Source organism: Balaenoptera borealis (assembly GCF_965194805.1).
Source record: "Balaenoptera borealis genome assembly, chromosome: 3".
In the NCBI taxonomy this organism is placed as follows: Eukaryota; Metazoa; Chordata; class Mammalia; order Artiodactyla; family Balaenopteridae; genus Balaenoptera; species Balaenoptera borealis.
The window spans coordinates 74,456,069-74,465,892 of NC_138866.1; the positions used below are offsets into that span (position 1 = coordinate 74,456,069).

General features: G+C 40.0%; 1 gene segment (V, D, J or C); it reads right to left on the minus strand.

Annotated features, from left to right (window-relative positions):
- Positions 1-7,378: 7,378 nt before the first annotated feature.
- Positions 7,379-7,886, minus strand: LOC309625858 (T cell receptor alpha variable 8-4-like). The segment is given in 2 exons: positions 7,841-7,886; positions 7,379-7,725 (listed from the first exon to the last, which is right to left on the minus strand).
- Between the last annotated feature and the right edge of the window lie 1,938 nt (positions 7,887-9,824).

Here is a 9,824-nt window from a genome sequence, read left to right on the forward strand (position 1 = left end):
GCTGTTCCAATACTCATGGTATAGTCTTAATATGCCACAAACAACCCAATAAATGACTGAGAATTTCTTCCTATTAACAAGGTGTGTGAATAACAGATGGGAGAGAGTTTCCCTGGGACAATAAAGGCACAAGATGTGTGCATGGTTATGCAATCACTGACATTCATGCCATTCTCACCCCTGTTTGAGGTTCTACCTACTAAAAAAGTAACAATCACCAGAACAAACAGTAAAATTAAATTTTGGAATGAAGATATAGTTTCCTTTGCTCTCGCTCCTTTCCCTCTTTTTTGGCAATGAGACAATAGCACCTTCCTTAGGCTCCTAATCTTGGCAAGTGTCCCAGACACCCCTCAGGAGCCCTGTGTCAGGGAGCATCTGTGGTCCAGATGTATGTATGGGGACATCCTGTAGAGGTCTGGAGATCACTATGTGTCTCCTCTACAGAAGTAGGTGCCTGAGTAGCTAGGCTGGGAGGCTGTGATATGCAGGGAACTTTGCTGCTTTTTCTCATCCGACTTGGCAGTTATATTTCATTGACTCTTTTCTTCCCCAAATTTCCATAACACCATCAAGAAGATCAGACCTTCACTATGCTTTTGTCTGTACCAGTATAAGGCATGTGAAGTCTTTGATGAATTGTAGTTTATGATGAAATCTTCTCCCTCTTGGATGATCAGGGACCGTGATCTGTGCTCCAGTTCTTGGCTACTGAGCCCTGTTCAAAAAAGACAAAGTAAAGAAAATACAGGAGACCCACATAAGATTTTCATGCCCGTATTGGAAATGGTTTTTCTTTCTCCTGCCCCACTCCCCCCAAGCAGCAACGTTATCACGTCAACGTAGAAGACTATTTCTTCTACTTGTATCTGGCTCTCACAGTGGCCTTCCCAGGACAGAAGATAACTTAGTTCATGCCCTCAGGAAGCTGTGATCATCTCCTGACTCTCCTAGATTTAACCACATACTCATAGGCTGTCTGCAACTCCAATATCCTTACGAGTACTTACAGAAGAGCCTCCATCCCTTGATTCCTTAGAAAACACAGCCAAATCAGGTTTTCTTGAATGGGTTTCCCCAGCAGTGGTTATTTTAGCTCAGTGGTCTCTCATTGGTGCAGGAGCCTGCACCAATCAGAGACCAGACATGGTTTCTTGTTTGTCCAGCACTGCGCAAACCTAACTCAAATACTTTTTAGACACTGCCATCCTTTGGCTAGACTGAGAAATGTTGAATAATTAATGACTTTTTCTACAATTAATTTATATATGAGTTACATCTATTTATTGCAACAGAGTATGCTATTTCTTATGAGATTTAGAAAATGTCCTGTAACCCTTGCATGCTTGAAACAATTTCCTCTATGTAATTACGAGAAAGTGAAAAATTCTGCTCCCTGGAGTACTAATTGTTTTTCAACATTTAGCTCTGTCTGCTTTTGATTTCACTCTTTAAAAAAACTGCTATATTGAGGCATACTTGACACCTAATAAACTGCATATACTTAAAATGTACAACTTGACCATTTTTTACATGGGTGTACAAATGTGAAATCATTATTACAATGAAGGTAAAGAGCATATGTATGACCCAAAAGTTCCCTTGTGGCCTTCTTCTTTTTTTTTTTTTAACATCTTTATTGGAGTATAATTGCTTTACATTGTTGTGTTAGTTTCTGCTATATAACAAGTGAATCAGCTATACATATACTTATATCCCCATATCTCTTCCCTCTTGCGTCTCCCTCCCACTCTCCCTATCCCACCCCTCTAGGTGGTCACAAAGCACCGAGCTGATCTCCCTGTGCTATGCAACTGCTTCCCACTAGCTATCTATTTTACATTTGGTAGTGTATATATGTCCATGCCACTCTCTCACTTCATCCCAGCTGACCCTTCCCCCTCCCCGTGTCAAGTCCATTCTCTACATCTGCGCCTTTATTCCTGTCCTGCCCCTAGGATTTTTGCATCTATGTTCATCAGTGATATTGGCCTGTAGTTTTCCTTTTTTGTGACCTCTTTGTCTGGTTTTGGTATCAGGGTGAGGGTGGCCTCATAGAATGAGTTTGGGAGAGTTCCTCCCTCTGCGATATTTTGCAAGAGTTTGAGACGGATAAGTGTTAGCTCTTCTGTAAATGTTTGATAGAATTCTCCTGTGAAGCCATCTGGTCCTGGGCTTTTGTTTGTTGGAAGATTTTTAATCACAGTTTCATTTCAGTGCTTGCGATCGATCTGTTTATATTTTCTATTTCTTCCTGGTTCAGTCTCGGAAACCTGTGCTTTTCTAAGAATTTGTCCATTTCTTCTCAGTTGTCCATTTTATTGGCATATAGTTGCTTGTAGTAATCCCTCATGATCCTTTGTACTTCTGCAGTGTCAGTTGTTACTTCTCCTTTTTCATTTCTAATTCTATTGATGTGAGTCTTCTCCCTTTTTTTCTTGATGAGTCTGGCTAATGGTTTATCAGTTTTGTTTATCTTCTCAAAGAACCAGCTTTTAGTTTTATTGATCTTTGCTATCATTTCCTTCATTTCTCTTTCTTTTATTTCTGATCTCATCTTTATGATTTCTTTCCTTCTGCTAACTTTGGGGTTTTTTTGTTCTTCTTTCTCTAATTGCTTTAGGTGTAAGGTTAGGTTGTTTATTTGAGATGTTTCTTGTTTCTTGAGGTAGGATTGTATGGCTATAACCTTCCCTCTTAGAACTGCTTTTGTTGCATCCCATAGTTTTGGGTCGTCTTGTTTTCATTGTCATTTGTTTCTAGGTATTTTCTGATTTCCTCTTTGATTTCTTCAGTGATCTCTTGGCTATTTACTAGCATATTGTTCAGTCTCCATGTGTTTGTATTTTTTACAGTTTTTTTTTCCTGTAATTCATATCTAGTTTCATAGTGTTGTGGTCAGAAAACATACTTGATATGATTTCAATTTTCTTAAATTTACCAAGGCTGGATTTGTGACCCAGGATGTGATCTATCCTGGAGAATGTTCCATGAGCACTTGTGAAGAAAGTGTATTCTGTTGTTTTTGGATGGAATGTCCTATAAATATCAATTAAATCCATCTTGTTTAATGTGTCATTTAAAGCTTGTGTTTCCTTATTTATTTCCATTTTGGATGATCTGTCCACTGGTGAAAGGGGTGTTAAAGTCCCCTACTATGATTGTGTTACTGTCAATATCCCCTTTTATGGCTATTAGCATTTGCCTTATGTATTGAGGTGCTCCTACATTGGGTGTATAAATATTTACAATTGTTATATCTTCTTGGATTGATCCCTTGATCATTATGTAGTGTCGTTCTTTGTCTCTTGTAGTCGTCTTTATTTTCAAGTCTATTTTGTCTGATATGAGAATTGTTACTCCAGCTTTCTTTTGATTTCCATTTGCATGGAATATCTTTTTCCATCCCCTCACTTTCAGTCTGTATGTGTCCCTAGGTCTGAAGTGGGTCTCTTGTAGACAGCATATATACGGGTCTTGTTTTTGTATCCATTCAGCCAGTCTATGTCTTTTGGTATTTAATCCATTTACATTTAAGGTAATTATCAATATGTAGTTCCCATTTCCATTTTCTTAATTGTTTTGGGTTTGTTATTGTAGGTCTTTTCCTTCTCTTGTGTTTCCTGCCTAGAGAAGTTCTTTGAGCATGTTGTAAAGCTGGTTTGGTGGTGCTGAATTCTTTTAGCTTTTGCTTGTCTGTAAAGGTTTTAATTTGTCCATCAAATCTGAATGAGATCCTTGCTGGGTAGAGTAATCTTGGTTGTAGGTTTTTCCCTTTCATCACTTAAAATATGTCCTGGCACTCCCTTCTGGCTTGCAGAGTTTCTGCTGAAAGATCAGCTGTTAACCTTATGGGGATTCCGTTGTATATTATTTGTTGTTTTTCCCTTGCTGCCTTTAATATTTTTTCTTTGTATTTAACTTTTGATAGTTTGATTAATATATGTCTTGGCGTGTTTCTCCTTTGATTTATCCTCTATGGGACTCTCTGTGCTTCCTGGACTTGATTGACAATTTCCTTTCCCATATTAGGGAAGTTTTCAACTATAATCTCTTCCAATATTTTCTCAGTCCCTTTCCTTTTCTCTTCTTCTGGGACACCTATATTTCGAATGTTGGTGCATTTAATGTTGTGCCAGAGGTCTCTGAGACTGTCATCGATTCTTTTCATTCTTTTTTCTTTATTCTGCTCTGCGGTAGTTATTTCCACTATTCTATCTTCCAGGTCACTTACCCGTTCTTCCGTCTCAGTTATTCTCTATTGATTCCTTCTAGAGAATTTTTAATTTCATTTACTGTGTTGTTCATCATTGTTTGTTTGCTCTTTAGTTCTTCTAGGTCCTTGTTAAACGTTTCTTGTATTTTCTCCATTCTATTTCCAAGATTTTGGATCATCCTTACTATCATTACTCTGAATCCTTTTTCAGGTAGTCTGCCTATTTTCTCTTCATATTTTTTGCTCTGGTGGGTTTTTCTCTTACTCCTTCCTCTGCTGAATATTTCTCTGTCTTCTCATATTGTTTAACTTACTGTGTTTGGGGTTTCCTTTTTGCAGGCTGCAGGTTCATAATTCCCCTTGTTTTGGTGTCTGCCCCCATTGGATAAGGTTGGTTCAGTGTCTTGTGTAGGCTTCCTCGTGGAGGGGACTGGTGTCTGTGTTCTGGTGGGTGGGGTTGGATCTTGTCTTTCTGGTGGGCAGGTCTGCGTCCAGTGGTGTGTTTTGTGGTGTCTGTGAACTTAATATTATTTTAGGCAGCCTCTCTGCTGATGGGTAGGGCTGTGTTCCTGTCTTACTAGTTGTTTGGCATTGGACATCCAGCACTGGAGCTTGCTGGCCATTGGGTGGAGCTGGGTCTTAACGTTGAGGCAGAGATCTCTGGGAGAGCTCTCACTGATTGATATTACATGTGGCCGGGAGGTTTCTAGTGGTCCAATATCTTGAACTCAGCTCTCCCACCTCAGATGCTCAGGCCTGACACCAGGCTGGAGCACCTAGACAACAGGGTTTATTTTTGGCCTCTCCATTCTGCTCCATTGATCAATGTGTCTGTTTTTATGCCAATATCACAGTGTTTTGACTACTATAGCTTTGTAATATAGTTTGAAATAAGTAAATGTGATGCCCTCAGTTTTGTTCTTCTTTCTCTAGATTGCTTTGGCTATTGGTGGTCTATTGTGGTACTATACAAATTTCAGGATTTTTTTGTTCTATTTCTGTGAAAAGTGCCATAGAATTTTGACAGGGATTTCATTCAATCTGTAGATTGCTTTGGGTAGTATAGATATTTTAACAACTTAATTTTTTATGTCCATGAGAACAAAGTATCTTCCCATTTATTTTTGTCTTCTTTAATTTCCTTAATCAATGTCTTGTAGATTTCAACGTACAGGTCTTTCACTTCCTTGTTTAAATTTATTCCTAAATATTTTCTATTCAATGCAATTACATTCCTGTGTATCTATCAGAAGAAAACAAAAACATTAATTCAAAAAAGTTCCACAGCACCATTATTTCCAAAAACCAAGATATGGAAGCAATCACAGTATTCATATGCATGGATACAGAGGATATACATAATATATACCATAAAAAAAGAATAAAATCTTGCCATTTGGGACAACAGGATAGACCTGGGGGGTATTATACTTGGCAAAATAAGTCAGACAGAGAAAGACAAATACTGTATGCTTTCACTTATACATGAAATCTAAAAAGCAAAACAAATGAACAAATAAAACAGAAACAAGACTCAGAGATAGAGAGAACAAACTATTGGTTACTAGAGAGGAAAGTGGTGGGTATAGGGGTGAAATAGGTGAAGGGGATTAAGAGGTACAAATTTCAACTTATAAAATAAATAAATTAAAAGTATGTAATGTACAGCACAGGAAGGGAATAAACCCTGACCAGACATCAACTTTAGCCAGTGAAACTGATTTCAGACTTCTGCATCCAGAACTGCAAGAGAATAAATTTGTTTTAAATGACCAAGTTCATATATGAACATTCAGCAAGTTTTTTTTTGTTTTTTTTGTTTTTTTGGTTTGCTGCACGAGTAGGATGAGATGAGAGTATTTGCAATTGCCTGTTGGGACACATCATGGTGAGGCAGGCTTGAACATTCTTGAGACACCCAACTAAGTCAGATAACATCTTTATTGGAGCTATTTTTCTCTTCCCGTTTCTTTCACCTTTTACCATTTTGGAGTTCAGCATATTGTGGTTAAATATTTATTTTAATTCTGTCCTCTTATGAACTACTCTCCTAGCCTCGTTAGAGGTTCTAGTGTAGAAGGAAATATAGAATGAGAAGGGAAGATAAAGGCAAAATCCCAAATCTGTAGGGCCAAAAAGTGTCTGCGGTTAAAACGGTACCAGTGTAGGTAAGGAATAATAAACAGTGCAAATGAGGCATGGTGGCCTCAGGGTGTGATCATGGCTGGAGGAGGGGCTGAGCCCCGCTGAGGGTCTGTGTACAGGCTGCAGGTACCTGGAGCACCGTGCAGCACAGCACAGAAGTAAGTGGCTGAGTCTGTGGTCTGGGAAGAGGAAATGTACAATGAGCTGCGGCGTTCGTTAGGGACTGTCGTGGCATTTGATCTTCCATTCTGCTTTGCCCCTGAAGGAATGTAAAACAGGTGGATGAAGTGGCCCCAGGATTCTGACGATACCACTGAACACTGTCAGCAAAGGTGGAAAAATTACACTGCAGCGTGGAGCTGGCTCCCTTCTGGAGACTCAGGGCTTGGGGACTCTGCTTCACATCCACCCCTCACACACCTGATGAGAAACAGAGAAACTGTTGTAAGCGAGTGTTACTGTAACTCCGACAAATCCCTGAAAGTGCCGCATTGATAATAAGGATAGAAAGTGTGCAGGACTTGTCAGCCCCTCCTCCCTCCCTCAACAGCGCAGCGGCTGCTCAATCCTTCAGGTTCCCCTGTGGGGCAGTCCCAACACATAGCACACCTGGGCAAAAAAAAAGCCCCAGCGCAGCGCCCGCTAGCCTCTTCATGACGCTTTGCCTGGCTCCTGGGAAATTTTCACCTTAAGATACATAGCTAACCGCCTGGGTGGTGAGTATCATGACTTGTTCTGGATCTTTCTACTCCTGCAGCCAATCAGCTCACCGAACAAGCCCTGCTCAGGTGACACTGACAGGAAACCACCCACCAACCTCAAGACCACTGAGAACACTGAAATTAAGAAAACAATAGTCTTTCCTTTGCAAAAGAAAAAAGAAAAAGAAAAGAAATCTAAGACACCCATGGGAACCAAACACTTTCAGGATTCTGTATTCTCTGTACTGTTTGCCTTCACAGAACATGCCAACACCCTGAAAATAACATAGGCTGAGACTCTGAGTCTTTTAAGCTACTATGTGTCAGGAGGTTTGTGTTCATCTCCCACTGTAGTCTTAGTCACTGTGTCACTCAGAGCACAGAAGTACTTGGCCGAGTCTTTCCAATGGGCTGATGTTTTCCTCAGGTGGAAGGAGGTCTCACTCTTCCTAAATTCAGCCTCAAAACCTTTGATACCTGAGACAAGGCTGTTTCCAGATGTGTACTTCAGGAGAAGCTGGAGTCCTTGATTGGGGTACTGCATGTACCAGAAGAGATAGGGTGGAACAGAAGATGAGTAGTTGCACCTCAGCTCCAGAGGGGCTCCTTCGGAGACAGTGATGAGGCCGTCAGGCTGGGTCACCAACTGGGCTCCCGTTTCTCCTGAAACATCAATGCTGTATCAATGAACTCAGCCAGAACAAAAAGTCTCTATTCAAAGTCAGTCCAAAGCAATGTTCCATGTGCAGACAAGAGAGTAAAATGGAACAGTACTCACTCAGGAACAGGAGGACCTCAAGCATCAAGGTGAACACCAAGGTCATGGCGGAGCAGTGAAGAGGCAGTGAGCTCCTTTCTGGGAGATTCTCCACAAACAAAAGTCTGATGACTGGTGGACTTGAACCCAGGTTGCTGTGAGGTTGAGGAGGAATGACAAAGGATTTAGATTTCTTCTGATGGAGGTTGTAAGGTGTGTTGAGAGAGAGGCTGTCTTAACAAAACTGCCTGCCTCTGGCGTCTGAGATGCTTTACATGTCATTGTGCAAAAAGTGGTGTCAGAATATCTTTTTAAACTGTAGGGAAGGAAGGTTTTTGTGAGATTATTCTGATCTTATACAGAAAAACCATTTCCAGTTTACACAGCAGCCCCCTCTACTGGTCAGATGGAGAAACAAAGAGCAGTTCAAAATTTTTGTGAACCTTCCTCACCTCCTTCCTGCAAGGAGCACAAAAGTCTCCGAAAGGAGTGGCAAGCACTGCAGAAAGTGGCTGCTCTGAATGTGGTCTGCAGGTGAGTAGCAACTGCATCACCGGGGAGCTACTCTGAATGCAGAAGCTCAGGCCCTACCCAGACTTCCTGAGTCAGAATCTGCATTTTAATAAGATTCCTGCTCACATTAGAATTTGAGAAACACTTGTCTAGATGAAGGAGGTTAAAAATACCTTTTGGATTTAATAATAAAGAGATCATTGGTATTTCTGAGAAAAAATAGATTGGTTACAGGAGAGTCATGTATGAGTTTGGAGGAATATTAAATATTTTTTAAGAGGAGCATGCTTGAATATTTTAAATGATGGCAAGAAATCAGTAGCAAGAAAGTCCTGAAGAACCAGACCATAGAGTTTGGATGATCAGTGGGCTGAGGTGCCAGAGAAGTCAAAGAGAATGGAGTGGGTGAAGCGTTTGGACAGAGGCACACTGTTTAAAGGTAAGAGAGATATCTTTTTTATTATTAGGGGAGGGAAAGTGAATTATATGTGTAAAAGCAGGAATGTTTCACGTGGAAAGCAGAAAGCTGAGGAAGATTCATTTAATGATATGAGTTGTCTTTACGGTCATCTACCATGACTCATCAAAAGGTCCTGGGTAAGCTGTATTAAGAGCGAAGAGAGTCAAAGGAGATATCATAAAGTATAGAAATGATAGGTTATAAAAACATACAAAATTTTCACGCACCATTTCATTTACAACTGATGTTAAAAACCACAAATATATGGAGACAAACTTCTGTATGTCTGTATTGATACATATGCTTAGATGGGGGCACATCGTCCTCCTGGGATGATGGTTTAAGTAAGAACCAGGTGTAAGAGTGGGAAACATAGCCATGTGTTGGCTAGAGAGATATAATGAAGTAGAAGTATCTTCAAGTGTTCCCGCAGTGGAAGGTTTCCAACCCACTCATATAAACCAGCTTCACAAACCAGCTCATTAATCAGTGCACTTGTCAAAAGCAAACTGTGGTCAAACTGTAGGCAGATCTACTGAATGGTTCTTATGAGTCAGGGACAATAATAACAGCTGGGTTTAAAGAATAATATGTATGGGCCCCTATCCTTGAGGAATTTGGACTAGTGAAGAGTTAAAACCAAAAAATATTCTTAGCATAGTAGATATGTGCTATTGCAAAACTGTGTCCAGAACACTAAAAGAGGGAGAGGGCAAATAAATACAATTTATGTAACCTGGAAAATCTTTTAAAAAGTAAATGTGACATTTACTGGGTCCTGAAGATTGAATAGGATTTTGCCAACTTGAGAAAGAAATAATATTTATAAGAAGAAAATATGAGAGTGAGTTCATTTGATATGGTTGATGTTCAGAAATCTTGGTGTAATAATGGGGAGGAGGGTGAACACTTACTGGAAGTAATACTGTAGATGGCCACATAAACCTTGGTTTTTACTTTTGGGTCATGGGGAGCCATAGAAGGTCCTGAAATAGAACAGCAATCTAATCTGATGTGTATTTTAGAATGATA